Source organism: Symphalangus syndactylus, chromosome 17 (assembly GCF_028878055.3).
Source record: "Symphalangus syndactylus isolate Jambi chromosome 17, NHGRI_mSymSyn1-v2.1_pri, whole genome shotgun sequence".
NCBI classification, from domain to species: Eukaryota; Metazoa; Chordata; class Mammalia; order Primates; family Hylobatidae; genus Symphalangus; species Symphalangus syndactylus.
In genome coordinates, this window is record NC_072439.2 from 91,841,667 (window position 1) to 91,860,353 (window position 18,687).

At 39.2% G+C, this 18,687-nt stretch overlaps 1 non-coding gene across 1 annotated transcript; it reads right to left on the reverse strand.

Annotated features, from left to right (window-relative positions):
* Positions 1-17,762: 17,762 nt before the first annotated feature.
* Positions 17,763-17,868, reverse strand: LOC134733366 (U6 spliceosomal RNA). The gene has a single exon (XR_010116815.1). It is a non-coding gene; the product is annotated as a U6 spliceosomal RNA (small nuclear RNA).
* Positions 17,869-18,687: the final 819 nt, after the last annotated feature.

Sequence of the window (18,687 nt, forward strand, 5' to 3'; positions counted from 1 at the left end):
GTTAAACTCATCCTACTTACTACTCTATTTCTATTAGACAACTCTCTTTTTTTTTTTTTTTTTTTTTTTTTTGAGACGGAGTCTCACTCTGTCACCCAGGCCGGAGTGCAGTGGTGAGATCTTGACTCACTGCAAACTCCACCTCCTGGGTTCAAGTGATTTTCCTGCCTCAGCCTCCCGAGTAGCTGGGACTACAGGCGCCCGCCACCATGCCTGGCCAATTTTTTTGTATTTTTAGTAGAGACAAGGTTTCACCATGTGAGCCAGGATGGTCTCCATCTCCTGACCTCGTGATCCGCCCATCTCGGCCTCCCAAAGTGCTGGGATTACAGGTGTGAGCCACTGCGCCCTGCCCAGCATCTGTTGTTTTTGACTGTTTAATGATGGTCATTCTGACTGTAAGACGGTATCTCATTGTGGTTTTGATTTGTGAGAAAATATTTTTCATTTACCAATTGTTGACTCAGGGTGTTTGTTATTCTTTGTTATTTATCATAAGGGAATGTATAAAGAGCTTGAACATAGTTTAAACCTCAAGATTAAAAGTTATAATATGTTGGAATATTATTACGTAATGTTTATGTAACATTTTTGGCAGTTTGTATACCACTAGAACGTCTATTTTCTAATTCTTTTTTTTTTGTAGGTACTTTTATTTTATTTTATTTTATTATTATTATACTTTAGGGTTTTAGGGTACATGTGCACAATGTGCAGGTTTGTTACATATGTATACATGTGCCATGTTGGTTTGCTGCACCCATTAACTCGTCATTTAGCATTAGGTATATCTTCTAATGCTATCCCTCCCCATTCCCCCCACCCCACAACAGTCCCCGGAGTGTGATGTTCCCCTTCCTGTGTCCATGTGTTCTCATTGTTCAATTCCCACCTATGAATGAGAACATGTGGTGTTTGGTTTTTTTGTCCTTGTGATATATTTTCTAATTCTTTGTGTATATGTGTTTCTGGGTATATAAAAATTGAGTTTAAAAAACACAAACACATACAAAGAATAATACATTTCTGAGTTCTCACACCCAGTATTAGTATCTATTAACATTTTGCCATTTTTTTTTTAGAGGAACACCGTCTACTTAAAATTGAAGTTTTGTGGGCTGGTTGTGGTGGCTCACTCCTGTAATCCCAGCACTTTGGGAGGCCAAGGTGTGCGGATCACGAAGTCAGGAGTTTCAGACCAGCCTGACCAACATAGTGAAACCCTGTCTCTACTAAAAATACAAAAATTAGCTGGGTGTGGTGGCACGTGCCTGTAGTCCCAGCTACTCAGGAGGCTGAGGTGGGAGAGTCGCTTGAACCCGGGAGGCAGAGGTTGCAGTGAGCTGAGACCACACCATTGCACTCCAGCCTGGGTGACATAGTGAGACTCTGTCTCAAAAAAAAAAAAAAAAAATTGAAGTCTTCTGCAACTTACTTCCACCTTTCACATTCACACATATATCTCACATGTATGTATATATGTATACACACATATATCTATGAACAATATAGAGTATTCTTTTATGTGTGTGTGTGAGGGGTATTTTAAATTCTATGTAACTTTTATTGTATATATTGTTTTTCCCCTTATTTTTGAATTCAGTATTATATTCTAACTTTTATCCATGTTGGGAAGAAATACACACACACACACACACACACACACACAGATTTGTCACTTATTGTGTAAACTACAAAATTTTCTTGTCATTTGTTCTTTGAAATAACCCTCCCACACCCACTTTACAGATAGGATATTAAGTGAGTCACCAGGATTTGTAAAAGACACTTAACTAGAATTGTTGTAAACTTAGTTAGGTGTCTGATATTCTTTCATTCACTCCCGTCCATGTGAAGAGACCACCAAACAGGCTTTGTGTGAGCAACAAGACTGTTTATTTCACCTGGGGGCAGGTGGGCTGAGTCCGAAAAGAGAGTCAGGGAAGGGACATAGGGGTGGGGCTGTTTCATAGGATTTGGATAGGTAGTGGAAAATTACAGTCAAAGGGGGTTGTTCTCTGGCTGGCAGGGGTGGGGGTCACAAGGTGCTCAGTGGGGGAGCTTTTGAGCCAGGATGAGCCAGGACAAGGAATTTCATAAGGTGATGTCATTAGTTAAGGCAGTAACAGGCCATTTTCACTTCTTTTGTCATTCTTCAGTTACTTCAGGCCATGTGGATGTATACGTGCAGGCTTGGGCCCAGAAGCCTGACATTTTCTTTTTTCTTTTTTCAGATAGAAAAGCCAGGTTTACAGAAACATGGAAATTCATCATTGATTATCAATTTTTGTTCTACTGGAGAACATTTGGAGATTTGTATATTTTTGAGGGATGAGTTAGAAATGATGGCTTTAGCGTTTACTAGTATAATTTGCATGTGAAACTTCTGACATAAATGAAATATAACTGCATATATGTCTCCCACTGTCCTCCAAATTTTCATCAGTGGAGCAAGTCCCCAGGGGTGTTGGATGACACCCCCGCAAGCCTGTGGCTTCAATTCTTGGGTTATGGTCTTCTGGTGACTTTAAATGTAAACACGGTCCGAATTTGGAAACTATAAAGTCCTGTCCAAGATACCAGACAAAACCCTGGGCCTGATGTATCAGCTAATTTTTTCTCTGGTGGAGTCCGGGTCCACTTCAGACTGGAGGCCTTGAATGAGTCAAGGGGTGATCTGAAAGGGGCAAGGTCCTTCCTCTGTTTGCTCCCTCTCTGCTTGCTTTTTCACCCACTCACTAGTTGTTTTCAGGTTTTATTCTCTGTAGGAATCTTATTAGGAAAAGGAGGAAAGAGAAAAGGATAGGACTTTTTTTTTTAATTAAACTTTAGGTTTTAGGGTACATGTGCACAATGTGCAGGTTTGTTACATATGTATCCATGTGCCACGTTGGTGTGCTGCACCCATTAACCCGTCATTTAGCGTTAGGTATATCTCCTAATGCTGTCCCTCCCCCCTCCCCCAACCCCACAACAGTCCCCGGAGTGTGATGTTCCCCTTCCTGTGTCCATGTGTTCTCATTGTTCAATTCCCACCTATGAGTGAGAACACGCGGTGTTTGGTTTTTTGTCCTTGCGATAGTTTACTGAGAATGATGTTTTCCAGTTTCATCAATGTCCCTACAAAGGACATGAACTCATCATTTTTTATGGCTGCATAGTATTCCATGGTGTATATGTGCCACATTTTCTTAATCCAGTCTATTGTTGTTGGACATTTGGGTTGGTTCCAACTCTTTGCTATTGTGAATAGTGCTGCAATAAACATACGTGTGCGTGTATCTTTATGGCAGCATGATTTATAGTCCTTTGGGTATATACCCAGTAATGGGATGGCTGGGTCAAATGGTATTTCTAGTTCTAGATCCCTGAGGAATCGCCACACTGACTTCCACAATGGTTGAAGTAGTTTACAGTCCCACCAACAGTGTAAAAGTGTTCCTATTTCTCCACATCCTCTCCAGCACCTGTTGTTTCCTGACTTTTTAATGATGGCCATTCTAACTGGTGTGAGATGGTATCTCATTGTGGTTTTGATTTGCATTTCTCTGATGGCCAGTGATGATGAGCATTTTTTCATGTGTTTTTTGACTACATAAATGTCTTCTTTTGAGAAGTGTCTGTTCATGTCAGGATAGGACATTTCATACTTGGTGGGTGGTTTTCTTATCTATGGACCTGACAGACAAGTAAAGGTGCTACCCCTAAATGGCCTGACAGATAAGAGCCAGATCTTTCTCTTAGCAAAGGTTTTGTGACTTCTGTGGAGATTCCTTCCTGGGTCTCTCTCTTAAATCACCTTGAAGCCTCCTTTTTAGGTGGCTGTTTGTAATTCCTTTGTCAGCACCTGGCTATCAGCAGTTACACATCCAGTGGTTTTTCACTGAGGTCTCCTTGCCCCTCCAGGCAACACCATCAGACAGGAGCAAGAAGGCCCCTTGTGGACTTTCTCTCATGTGACCTTTATCTGACTTTGGAAAGCCTCAGCTACCTTACTATGAGGTGACAGATTCCAATGCAGAAGCCTCCTCCAGGCTCTATCACCACAGCCAGGCCTGCTTTGCCCTTCAGATTTTCTAGTTATAACTTGATAAAGCTTTCTCAAAACTGAGGCAAGCAAAGTGCTTTATATCTCCCGATTACCAGAAGCAAATTTCTGAGGTCTTTCAGTTATTTCCTTGAAAGCTCTCTCGCTATATTTAAAGGGAGAGGTTGACAGCCTTCCACTATAAATGGGTAGGGCGAAGATTTACAGCATAACAACCTATTCCCCAAAACAAGTCTCTGCAGATCCCCTGACCATACCCTCTTTTTTTTTTTTTTTTTTTTTGAGACGGAGTCTCGCTCTGTCGCCCAGGCTGGAGTGCAGTGGCGCGATCTCGGCTCACTGCAAGCTCCGCCTCCCGGGTTCACGCCATTCTCCTGCCTCAGCCTCTCCGAGTAGCTGGGACTACAGGTGCCCGCCACCACGCCCGGCTAATTTTTTGTATTTTTTAGTAGAGACGGGGTTTCACCGTGGTCTCGATCTCCTGACCTCGTGATCCGCCCGCCTCGGCCTCCCAAAGTGCTGGGATTACAAGCGTGAGCCACCGTGCCCGGCCCCATACCCTCTTAAAGACTAGGCGTCATTTTATGTATAAAATTGCACTGAAGGGAAGGGGTTCGATTTATGCTTGGGTAACTGATGTTATTTTATCAGCCCCTCAGTCAAAAATGAGATAGAAAACATGTCATTCTAATTTCCTGTGTTACCTGACCAAGTGTCAGAGACACAATGTTTTAATGACTCTACAATTTCCCCACGCTTAAAATGAGGATCAAGTGAGGTAGTAGGATACTAGTGGTACTTAATTCAGATGGTTATTGTATTAAAAGAATTAAAACAGTAGAGGCTGAACACATGTCTGGCTTGCCGTAGAACTCAGTTAAGTATTAGTTGTACTGAGTTATCTTTCAAAATTCAACTCAACTCACATTTTCCTAATTAGCTTTTCTTAATTTTTCCTTTCAGTGTTAAACATATTCTCCTCAGTGTTCTCAAAGAATATCAGGTGAGTTCTTTTTTGTTTTTAAAATTTATGTATCAAATTCATACAAATCATCAGAGTGTATTTGTCTGTCTTCCCCCTTTAACCTCTCAAGCCAGGGACTTTGATCTATTTATTTTTGTTTCTGAAGCATTTATCACGTTTGAGGAGTGAGCAAACGGACAGGTCTGATTAGATGGCTAGACACTCCAAAACAGATAAATCAATTTGCTTAAGAGTGTCCATAAGGATGAGCCAGAAGAATCACTTAAACCCGGGAGTTGGAGGTTGCAGTGAGCTGAGATCACGCCACTGCACTCCAGCCTGGGTGACAGAGCAAGACTCTGTCTCAAAAAAAAAAAAAAAAAAAAAAAAAGAGTGTCCATAGATGGTCAACTTTGCTGAGGTAGATGAATGAATGAGTAAAGCTTGAAGAGCAAACAAATCTCTGAAAGCTTTCAAAAAGCACGGAAATATGCACAGTTTACACATAACTGTGCCAATATTTTCCTATTAAAGCCATAAGTATTTGTAACAAAAACAAACTAAGAAAGCATTGGATCTTGCTAGATGTTTAATGATACTGGGCTGTGTTCAGAAAAAAGAGCAAATATCTCTATAATTACACCATTTGAGTAATTTACTGAAGGAATGTTGTTCTAAAAAGTGATGGCAAATGGATTCCTATTTCCTGTAGATAATTCTAGCTGTTCATCATTCTTTAGGCCTCAAAGAGAAAAAATAGATATTTATAACTGATTAAATTAGCTAGATGATGAAACTGTTGAGTATTAATACTGAAAAATGTAATAAAATTAGAAATAATTCTTATTCATATAAAGTTAAATATATTATTACATTATTTTTTCTATTTATTTATATGTTTTAGTAGTAAATACATTCTTTAAAAATAATATGATATTGATTGGGACTAAAAGGCACCCATACAGAAAGAAAATTGATTTCTTTGGCATTTAAAAACTATTAAGTTATTTTTCAAATGGAAACTTTCAATAGTTACAGAAGGTAGCAGATGAAAGTCATTAGTCATCATCAAGAGAAAATAATAGTGAAGTTTTTTGCTTCTTTGTTTTCTCCTTTTAAGCCAAGATCTTCCATTTGTTTAGTTACATAAAATCTGAAGCATTGGGAAATTTTTTTTTTTTGAGACGGAGTTTCGCTCTTGTTGCCCAGGCTGGAGTGCAATGGTGTGATCTTGGCTCATCACAACCTCCACCTCCTGGGTTCAAACAATTTTCCTGCCTCAGCCTCCCGAGTAGCTGGGATTACAGGCATGCACCACCACACCCGGCTAATTTTGTATTTTTAGTAGAGATGGGGTTTGTCCATGTTGGTCAGGCTGGTCACAAACTCCCAACCTCAGTTGATCCACCCGCCTTGGCCTCCCAAAGTGCTGGGATTACAGGCGTGAGCCACTGTGCCCGACTGGGAATTTTTTTTTTTGAGCCATGAAAAATAAAATTAACTTAGCCGTCATAATTCTCCTTGGATTCCTCTGCATAGTATAGTGTTAGTAACAGATGAGGAAATTATGCTGGACCTTTGGATATGTCATAATTTTCCTGCCTACTTCAGTCCTGTAAGATAAGCTGCCCTGAAAAAGTTTAGATGGCACTATGGGGAATGAAGACCTGGATTTGACTCATTCTTCTTTCAGTGTGCTATTGAACTTTGGGCAAGTTATTCAACCTCGGCTTTAGTTATAAAATGGTACCTCTGTTCAGCTATTGGTAAAGTGGAGATGAGTACGTTCACTCTCCAGGGTCATTTTGAAGCTCAATAAAGTCAACTTTTATTAAATGCCTTAGAAGTTTCTACATGCCCTATTTTTTTCTTGCAAAGAACAGAAACTATTTTAAATAAAGGGATACTATTTTAAATAAAGGATAATACTCTTCATGGTTGGATGGGGGTGGGCCTACTGTCTTCTGGTCTCAACTTGGGACATATTAATATTGTCTAGTCCAGCTTAGAGGGAATTAGCTCTTAATTCACCAGGTAAAACCATACTTATTTTGGTTTATGAAAACTTGAAGCATAGAGAATGTATTTAATTCATTCACAGTTTGGCTAGATATTTAATTCTGAAGTTTATGCAGAACAATGTTCCTCTTTATACAAAAGCAGCTTTTCCTAAGGAATTAGCAGCTGGCCAAGGTACTGAGTCGGTTCTATTGAACACAGCTGTGGGCCCTTGAATGGTCCTCGTCAAGGTCCTCAGACCCTGCTGGTTTATGTGACGCAGACCATCAATGGTCCCCTTTAAAGGATGGTGTCCATAAGGCATCGTCGCTCCCTTTCTGCTTTCCTGATGCATCTTCCTTAGGCTTTCTTCTTCAAAACTCTTGTTCAGTTTCTTGTCCTTCATGGGCTTAATGACTAATCATAAAGAATTTAATGGCCCAATCACATGGAACTCCATGACTTAGCAACATAAAATACACTTTATGCCCTCATCCAATGGATTGGGGTCAAATCTGTAAGAACACAACTACTGCACTTTTCTAGCTGGAGAAAAGGGAAAGTGATTTATTTCCTTCTTGATACATGATCAGTTGGCAACTAGGCTTCTTGGTAAAGCAGCATAAATAAATAAGTATATAAATTCCCCAAACACAACAGAGTTTCTCTGCCTTACGACACCACCAGCACTTGCCTGGATTTCTGAGTTGGGAAATAAGGTACCATACTCAGGCCTCACAGAGAGCAGAGCTGGAATGCCAGGCATGAAAGAGTTTAACTCTCAAGAGGCCATACCATTTTTTCCATTGCTTCTTCTCTTTGTATAAGTTTGCTCCATTCCCCTCTCTTTGCTCTCCAGCTTCCTCTGCATGTTCGTCATGCACTTAATCTAGTATGACTGTGATCCCTTGCTATACATCATGATTTCTTAGGTCCAGCACCTACTGGTGACAGTCTCTGGTTCTCTTAGATCAGAAAGACAATCAGCTTGGCCCAGATTAGTGGTTTTATCTATTTCCCACTCCCTGAAAATTCCATTAAGATAACTTGTCGGTCACCAAAATAATCTTTTGATAAAGCAAATCAGAGTTTATTGCTTGCTGTAATAAGGGAGTACAATGTGTTGACCATCTCAGTAGCATCTTACAAGGGTGTGATGGATTTCAGGCATGAATTTGAGGATTTGGAGGTCTACTTTAAGGTGAGTCTTTCTGTTGGAATCAACTTTGGATTGGACAAGTTAGTGAAAGAAAAGTTTATGGCTGGTCAACACAAGAAAGTAAGGGTTTCTCAGAGTCTTAAAGAGTAAACAGTCTTTTGATGAGCCTACTAAAGTGACCTATTGTCCTATGAACAGGTAAGGAGAGCTAGAGGAGTAGTCTGTTGTTCAGATAAATGGTTTCTGGAGGAAGTTCTTAAAACAGACAATAAAGTCAGTTGGAACTTCTTCTTCCTGGGCTAGGGTTTTCTAAAGTTCTGTTAATTTACTCAGTGAGCTGTATGTTTCAGATTGTTTCTTTTCTCAATTCGCAATGCCATCTCTTATTAAAATTGTGTGGCAGAGGGAGGGCACATATTGTGATTTACCCCATTTCAGGACATGAAATTTTTATCTTTAGGGGAGGTGCTTGGCCATTGGTAATTTTTTTTTTTTTTTTTTTTTTTTTTGAGATGGAGTCTTGCTCTGTCGCCAGGCTGGAGTGCAGTTGCCCAGTTTCGGCTCACTGCAACCTCCGCCTCCTAGGTTCAAGCGATTCTTCTGCCTCAGCCTCCCCAGTAGCTGGGATTACAGGCACCACTATGCCCAGCTAATTTTTGTATTTTTAGTAGAGACGGGGTTTCACCATGTTGGCCAGGCTGGTCTCAAACTCCTGACCTCATGATCTGCCTGCCTCAGCCTCCCAAAGTGCTGGGATTACAGGCGTGAGCCACCGTGCCCAGCTGGCCATTGGTAAATTTTTATAAAGCTTCCCAGGTGACTCTAATGTTCAGACAGGGCAGCAACTCAATGGCCTAGATCAACGTTTAAAGCCAGGCCACATAACCCAATGGTGTTTTGGGTGTGTTTGATCAGTTATCCATCTGTAATGGTGGTGGCAAGGGTCAGGTAAGGCATGTAATATATAAGATCACTCCTTCTAGGGACTGTGGGAGTGGCAGGAAATTGAAAATGTGTCTATCACAGGTATTCATTGTCTCTAGGGAGTGTCTGGTCTGAGATGAATCACAGTATGTGCTCTCCACCCGCATTTTTAATACAGGTGTTAAAAAGCCAACACCCTTGGAAATCATAGGGCTTCAAATTGGCAGTACGAGAGTACTCTGTCTAGAGCTTGTGTGGGCTGAATACACCAGGTGCCATGGCTGCTGTTGATGACTAGAAGTGGGTGGAGGCAGCAAAGGGGATCTTGTTCCTGGGCCATGGTCCAGAGTCTCCAAAGAACAGGCAGTGAAAAGATTATGAATCGGCTAATTGGTGTGGCAGTGTCAAATTATGGTCAGGAAAAGGCTGTTGGAAATATCAGGGAAACGCAGAAGTGGGAGAAGGCTGGAGGCCTGTTAGTGCAGAAAAGGGACTGGCAGGATGCAGAAAAGGGACTGGCAGGAATTTAAACTAGTATACTGCAGTGTTCTTGGTTGGGGAGGGAAAGCCTGGTTGGAACTGAAAGTGAGGTCCTAGGGAGAACACAAGGAATAATCTAGCCACATATTATCAGAGAAGAAAAGGACCCAGTCCAGGTACAGCTGTTGGTTGTGCCTTGGTTTCAGGCTACTTGAAAAAAAGCAGAACTGTAAGTATTATATACAATGACCAACCACAACAAGCAGAGAATTCAAGATTAGTAGCATAAAGGGCATGCAGACAACCTCCCAGTGTTTTCCCCAATGACAATGAGCCAAAAAAGGAAAATAAATATTGAGACAGGAAGGGTGTGGTTGCTCACACCTGTAATCCCAGCACTTCGGGAGGCTGAGGTGGGCAGATCACCTGAGGTCAGGAGTGTGAGACCAGCCTGGGCAACATGGTGAAACCCTGTCTCTACTAAAAAAATACAAAAATTAGCCAGGCGTGGTGCAGGTGCCCGTAATCCCAACGGGAGGCTGAGACAGGCGAATCACTTGAACCCGGGAGGCAGAGGTTGCCGTAAGCAGAGATGGCGCCACTACACTCCAGCCTGGGTGACAGAGCGAGACTCCATCTCAAAAAATAAAATACAATTAAAAAAAAAAATTTAAGTCAAATGAAAAGGACAAACCTAGAGAAACATTGTTCTCAAGGAGGAATCTAATGGGACCAAATCCATGGATTTAGTACTTATGGGCTAGGAGGAAAATTAGAACCAAAGACGAGCAGCCATAGATCGACCCTTCCAAAAAAATTATGCAAATACTACTGTGTCAATATCATGGAGACACAACTATTTAAGATACTGCCAGTTTATAAAATCCCCTTGAAGAGGATTATGGCCTCATTTACTAAATCAGAAAATGACCCAGCAATTTCACTTCTAGGTATAACTTCTAGATAAATGTTTACATGTGTACATAAGAAGGCATTTACAAGTATGCTCATTGAAATGTTGATTGGAAACCAAAAAATTAGAAATAGTTATATTAGTTACAGAATAAATTTACTGTGTTTTATTTAAATAAGAGAATACCATATGTCCATTAAATAAATAACTATAAGAATTGACATTTATAGATAACAAGTGAAAAAGCAAGTTGAAAAATGATACATTCAGTATGGCAAAATTTATATATACACATACACAAATATATAGACTAGTAGCTGGGTGTCATGGCTGCGTGTCAAACCTGTATTTCCAGCTATTTGGGAGACTACTTGAGACCAGGAGTTCAATGCTGTGGTGTGTTATGATCATGCCAGTGAATAGCCACCGCACTCCAGCTGGGGTAACATAGCATGACCTTGACTCTAAAAAATAATGATAGTAATATAATTCATTTATAGGTACGTACATATTTAGAAGAGGAATAAAAATATAGATTGCATATGCACCAAATCAATAAGAACAATTTCCTCAGAAGAGGGAATTGGGGTTTGGGATGGTATCACACAACACTATGTATAATATTTTATTTTTTAAAACATGAAGTACATTTCTTATAATATTATCATTTATAATTTCAGTATGGTGGGCTTGTAGGTGTTGTTTATATTTTTGCTGGTCTTAAACTAACCAAAAGTAAATATACAAACAGAACAGAAAAAAAATCACATGGTGATCTTTATAATATTTCATAAATGGTACTAATTCAATTTATCTAACCCTGTGTAGAGTATTAATGATGTTAAGGATAACATTTAGTCCATGAATTCCAAGGAGCAACTGATATCTAAAGACACACACACACACACACACACACACACACACAAGCAATTAGAAGAGTAAGTATAAACTTTTATGAAAACATGTATAAAGAAGATATTTCTTTTTGTTAGAAAAGGGAAGTCAAGAAAAACTACAAAGAAGAAAAACATTTTAGATTGGCCATTCAGAAAGAGTAGGATGTTCAGGAATGGGGGACAGCATGAATAAAGGCATAGAGATATAAAACAAGTAGACATTTTAAATAACAACACAATGTATTGTGTGATTGGATTATAAATTGGATTATAAATTGGGTATGGATTATAAAGGTAAATGACAGAAAATAGACCTGGAAATTGGGGATAGTTAATAAAAGGCCCAGATGTCATATTAAGGAGTTTGGGGCACAGATGTACATCTCAGTAAAATAATGCTGTTGCTGATATGGAGGATGATTGAATTGATGTGAATCTGGAGAAAGGAATACAAGAATCTAGGTAAGACAGACCCATCATTCATTACTAGATGATGGTCAATATCTAGTGAGTCACTTCTACATCACATACTACAAATATAGCCTCAATATTTCAGAACTGAACTGAAGGTCAGAACTAGAATTATTACCCTGATGGTGGCTGGTGGCAACCTCAGAGAGAAGCTAATATTAGCCTCAAAACAATCAGAAAAGTTGGGTACAAAACTGCTCTTTACCCAATAGAGAAAGCTTTCTGTTGACCATCTATTACTCATATAAAGAATAAATATATAATCAACACTCTCCAGGCAAAGAAGGTTCATTTGTTTGTGAAGCAAAACCAGCTTTCTTGGATGGTTGTACTGTAAACAAGAGCCCCTTTTAACTACACGCTTAAGAGTCTGTTGAACCTGCCAAAGGGTGGGTCACCTTGGCTGGAGTAATAATGCAGACTGGCTCCTCCACAGGAAAATTAGGGATTTGTAAAAAACCGCCAAAGACCCTGAAAGCATTTGTGTGAGTGACCTACATATTTGCTGGAGTGACATTCTGGATGGAGACAGAGTTTTTTCTTTGCTCGCATTCTCACCCCACTCTCCCTACCTTGTGGAGACAACATTGGTCTCAATATCAGAGGCCTTTAAGTTAGTCTTACTTATACCTTTTCATCCCATTAGAGTTTTAGAAACTTGCTTCTCCTCTCAGGATTCCAGGGCCCTCATCTGAGAGTAAATTTTTTTTTTTTTTAATTTCTCTCAGCTGACTACATCTTGACCTTGGAGCAGAGAATATGATAACTACATTACTCAGTAGTTTTATTCAGCATGCTGATTCAGTGGTCTTTCAAATCCTTTCCACTAATTCGTGCAAAGGAAGCACAATTCTGAAAAATATGTGTCTGAAAAACATGCCTATTTACTTTCTAGCCTTTCAGGGGAATAATGATCTAAACATGGCCACTGATCTTCAGAGCACCAGGGAAAGAACAATAGTTCAAGGCCCAATTAGATGAAGATGAGTGCAACTCAGCTGACCCCAAAGGTCTGAGATCTTGAGTCCCAGTCACTCTCCCTGGCTTCTTCTACACTGTTCAAGGCAGAGGCTTCCTGTAGATTTTCTTCAGGGACAAATTAGGTGCTTGGCTACTACCTTGAACTATTTTTTTGTTTCTTGTTCTGTTTCTAACATCTGGTCCAATCAGATAATCTTCTCTCATTTGATGATGATGGGAGGCCTTACCCATCTTACATCTCAGAGGTTTGTGAGTGAATTCAAAGTGAGGTCTGTGCTTCTCTTTAAAGAAATAATTTGGAGCGCGTAATGTAAAGGTCTTTTCAAGATCCACGTTCTCACTCTCGCCAAGGGCTTTCATCTGTATGTTTGGGAGATGGAAAGCAATGTGGAAAATTTTGATAAAGGTCTTTTATTAACTGTGAAACTAGGGGTGAATTATTTACTTTACAAGATCTTCAATTTATCTGTAACTAAAATCAGAGACAAAGTGCTCACTTACAAAATTGTTACCATCATCACTTGAAGGATAAAATTTGTGTAAGAGCTCTTGAAGTAACAGAGGTGTTGAGTACACAGTAGTTCATGTTACTACGCTGCTCAGGATAATCTACCAAGAAAAAAGTGCTATCGCGTTTTAGTATTAATAGCAACTTCAAATTTGACAACTGAATTTTTGCAAGTCATTTTTCTTTCAGTTTTCTTTTGAAGACAAGGAATAACATTGTAGTGAATAGGTTATAGTAGGTGAGAACGGGGTGGAAGTGGGAGGTGGGATGGGGAGCCTACTTTCTTATTTACTCATCTCCTTATCTGACTACACTGTGACTGCTGTCATGCATCACAAACTTATGCTTTGTACCTTTCTCTTTCCATTAATCTCGTTTACAAAAAGATAACTTTGTTATTACGCTGTGTTCACACCTGAGTAGACAAACACGGCCGAAGAAAAACATGGGCTCACTTTATATTTACAACTCTCTTTAGATTTATAACACAAACCTCAGATGTAACCTCAGGGCTACTAAGTAATTCACTGAGGTCTCATGATTTAATATATTTTCCTCCCTTTAGACAGCTATTTAATATTTTTCCCATATCTGAACACCTTGCTTACCTTCTCACTGATAGCGTAGGACTTTGTTTACATATTCACCTGAAAAAAATAGAAGTGATTAGAACAGAGTTTCATCATCTCCCCTCCAGCAAACTGTAGCTGAGCTACATCAGAATTCATATTCTGTGCTGTACTTTCTGTTAAAATGATGAGCTATATCCCTTTTCCAAATTAAGATCAGAATTTTCACCTGTGTTCTGAAATCTACTTCTTGGCTGGGTGTAGTGGCTCATGCCTGTATTGCTATAACTTTGGGAGGCCGAGGTGGCTGGATCACTTGAGGTCAGGAGTTCGAGACCAGCCTGGCCAACATAGTGAAACCTCATCTCTACTAAAAATACAAAAATTAACCTGGCATGGTGGTATGTGCCAGTAGTCCCAGCCACTCAGGAGGCTGAGGCAGGAGAATTGCTTGAACCCTGGAGGCGAGGCTACAGTGACCTGAGATGGCACTACTGCACTCCAGCCTGGGCGACAGAGTAAGACTCTGTCTCAAAAAAAAAAAAAAGAAAGGAAAAAAGAAAGAAATCTACTTGTTATTATCTTCTTCAGGGCTTTATTCTTACATCATAAATGTTATACTTTCTCTAAAATAATTTCTATCAACGTAAATGTGCTGTAATATATTTTACCTTTAAAAAACCCTTATGGATTTGATGTTTTCTGCTCTTCAGAAAGTAGTCCATACATTCCATACATTCTACCTTCACCTTTTTCCTCCTGTTAACTCCAAACACACTCTAATCAGGAATGCCTTCCACTCTACACTGAATCCACTTGCCAAAGTTACCAACAAGCCTCATGAACCAAATCCAGTCATCAGTTCCCAGTCTTTATGTTATTTAACTTAGAAGCAGCATTACCAGAGTGCATTATTCCTGCTTTGATATGCTTCCTTTTTTGTTTTTCGTTTTCAATGCCTTGTCAGTTAGGCAAAAGATTATAAGTTCATAAGGGGCATCATTTCATAGTCGCTTTACATGTAAATTTCCATGGAGAAAGATCTTTCTCAAAAAAATTATTGACGTGGCTTTTTTTGTGAGTAAGCAGTGATATCCAATCTGTTTTCTGGGAAATAAACAAACTTCAAGAGAGTTGGGGCCGGGCATGGTGACTCACTTCTGTAATCTCAGCACTTTGGGAGGCCGAGGCGGGAGGATCACTTGAGGTCAGGAGTTTGAGATCAGCCTGGCCTGCATGGTGAAACCCCGTCGCTACTAAAAATAAAAATTAGCCAGGCGTGGTTGTGCACACCTGTAATCCCAGCTACTCGGGAGGCTGAGGCACAAGAATTGCTTGAACCCGGGAGGCAGAGATTACAGTGAGCCAAGATCATGGCACTGCACTCCAGCCTGAGGGACAGCGAGACTCCGTCTCAAAAAAAAAAAAAAAAAAAAAAAAAAAAATTAAGAGAACGGTACTGAGAAAAGTACCACGAGCGTCTATTTATTTATTTATTTATTTATTTATATATTTATTTATTTATTTTTTAGAGGGAGTCTTGCTCTGTTACTCAGGCTGGAGTGCAGTAGTGCTATCTCGGCTCATTACAACCTCCACCTCCTGGGTTCAAATGATTCTTCTGCCTCAGCCTCCTGAGTAGCTGGGACTACAGGCATGTGCCACCACACCCAGCTAATTTTTGTATTTTTAGTAGAGAGAGGGTTTTGCCATGTCGATCAGGCTTGTCTTGAACTCCTGGCCTCAAGTTATCCATCTGTCTCGACCTCCCAAAGTGTTGGGATTACAGGCAAGAGCCACTACACCTGGCCCATTGAAGTCTTTAATCCATCTTAAGTATATTTTTGTATATGGTGTAAAAAAGGGGCTTTTCTAGTTCTTTAAGATGCATCACTAAGTTATCAGTTGGAAGTTTTTCTACTTTTTTGATGTAGGTGCTTATGGCTATACATTTATCTCTTAGTATTGCTTTCACTGTATTCCATAGGTTTGGATATGTTGTAGTTCCATTTTCATTTGTTTCAATAAATTTTTAAATTTTCTTCTTAATTTCTTCATCGACCCACTGGTCATTCAGGAGCATATTGTTTAATTTCTGTGCATTTGTAGAGTTTCCAAAATTCCTCTTGTTTTATTCCATTGTAATCGTGGAAGATACTTGATATTATTTCAAGTTTTTTTTTATTTTTAAAGACTCATTTCGTGGCTTAACATATGGTCTTTCCTTTAGAGTAATCTACCTGCTGAGAAGAATGTGTATGCTGCAAGTATTGGATGATATGATCTATAAATATCTATTATATCCCATATTAGTCAGGGTTCTCTAGAGAAACAGAACTAATAGGATATATATATATATATATATATGAGTATATATGAGTTTATTAAGTGTTTTTTTTTTTTTTTTTTTTTTGGAGTCTTGTTCTATTGCCCAGGCTGGAGTGCAGTGGTGCAATCTTGGCTCACTGCAACCTCTACCTCCCAGGTTCAAGCCATTCTCCTGCCTCAGCCTCTCGAGTAGCTGAGATTACAGGCATGCACCACCACACCCGGCTAATTTTTGTATTTTTAGTACAGACAGGGTTTCACCATGTTGGCCAGGCTGCTCTTGAGCTCCTGACCTCAAGTAATCTGCCCGCCTCGGCCTCCCAAAGTGCTGGGATTACAGGCTTGAGCCACTCTGCCCAGCCTATTAAATACTAACTTACACGATCACAAGTTCCCACAATAGGTTGTCTGTAAGCTTGAGGAGCAAGGAGGGCCAGTCCAAGTCCCAAAACTGAAGATCTTGGAGTCTGATATTCAAGGGCAGGAAGCATCCAGCATGGGAGAAAGATGTAGGCTGGGAGGCTAGGCCTGTCTTGTCTTTTCACGTTTTTCTTCCTGCTTTATATTCAGTGGAAGCTGATTAGGTGATGTCCACCAGATTAAGGGCAGATCTGCCTTCCTCAGCCCACTGACTCAAAGGTTAATCTCTTTTGGCAACACCCACACAGACAGGCCCAGAATTAATACTCTGTATCTTTCAATCCAATCAAGTTGACACTCAGTATTAACCATCACAGGTCCATTTGGTTTATAGTGCAGATTAAGTCTGATGTTTCTTCGATGATTTTCTGGCTAGATTATCTGTTTAATGCTCAAAGTGGGATGTTGAAGTCTCCAGCTATTATTGCATTGGGGTATATCTCTCTTTAGCTCTAATAGTATTTGCTTTATATATCTGGATGCTCCAGTGTTGAGTGCATATATTTTTATAATTGTTATATCCTGTGGCTAAGTTGACCCATTTGTTATTATATAATGACTTTCTTTTTTTTTTTAATAGCTTTTGTTTTCACATCTATTTTGTCTAACTATAGCTACTCCTGGTCTTTCTTGATTTCTATTTGCATGGAATATTTTTTTCCAACTCTTTATTTTCAGTCTATATGTGTCTTTATAGGTAGGGAGTGTTTCTTGTAGGCCACAGATTATTATTCTTTAAATCCATTCAGCCACTCTATGCCTTTTAATTGGAGAGTTTATTCCATTTATATTCAATGCTATTATTGATAATTAAGGACCCCTGACATTTTGTTATTTTTCTTACTGTTTCATGGCCTTTTCTTCCTTTGTTCTTTTTGTCCTGTCTTCCTTTTAGTGAAGATGATTTTCTCAGTAGGTTTGTTTTAATTTCTTGCCTTTTATTTTCTGTGTGTTTGGTTTTTCTTTTGATTTGTGGTTATCATGAGGCTTGCAAATAATATCTTATAACTCATTATATTAAAGTGAAGAAAACCTAGCACTGATTACATAAGCAAACAACTAGCAAACACTCAAAGAGAAAACTAATAAAAACTCTACACTTTAAAAATATGGACTGCTTCACATAATTGCATGTTCTTCTTTGACGGGGTCATGGTAATCATCTCTGTATGATTCTACTTTTATTATATGTGGTGCCAATGTAAACACTCAATTATTTATGTAAGTAAATTAAATTCTCCAATCAAAAGGCCTAGGGTGGCTGAATGGATTAAACAGCAATTTACAACAATGTAATTCCTGCAAGAGACTCATTTTAGCCTCAAGGAAAAACAAGGCCTGAAAGTGAAGGGATGGCATAAGATATTCCATGCAAATGACAACCAAAAGAGAGCAGAAATGGCTGTACTTACAGTAGACAAAATAGACTTTCAGTCAAAACAGATGAAGAAAGTCACTATATAAAGAGGTCAATTCATCAAGAGTGTATAACTATTATAAATATATAAGCATCCAACTTCAGAGCACCTACATACGTAAATCAAATTTAACAGAACTTAAGGGAGAAGTAGATAGCAATACAATAGTAGAAGACTTCAGTACCCCGCTGTCAACAATGGATAAGTTATTCACTCAGAAAATCAGCAAGGAAACAGCAGACTCGAATACCACAATAGATCAAATATCCTAGCTGATAAATAAAAAACATTACATCCAATAGCAGCAGAGTAAACATTCTTCTCAAGCTTACATGGAACATTCTCCAGGATAGATAATATGTTAGGCTACAAAACAAGTCTTAACAAATTTAGGAAGATTGAAATCATATCAAGTATCTTTTCCAACCACAATGTTATGAAACTAAAAATCAATAACAGGAGGAACTTTGGAAAATTAAAACATACGTGGAAATTAAACGTACTCCTCAATAACCAAATTACTTTTTCTGGTCAGAGAAGAAATCAAAAGACAATGAAAATAGACTTACAACATATCAAAACTTATGGAATGCAGCAAAAAGCTTCATTC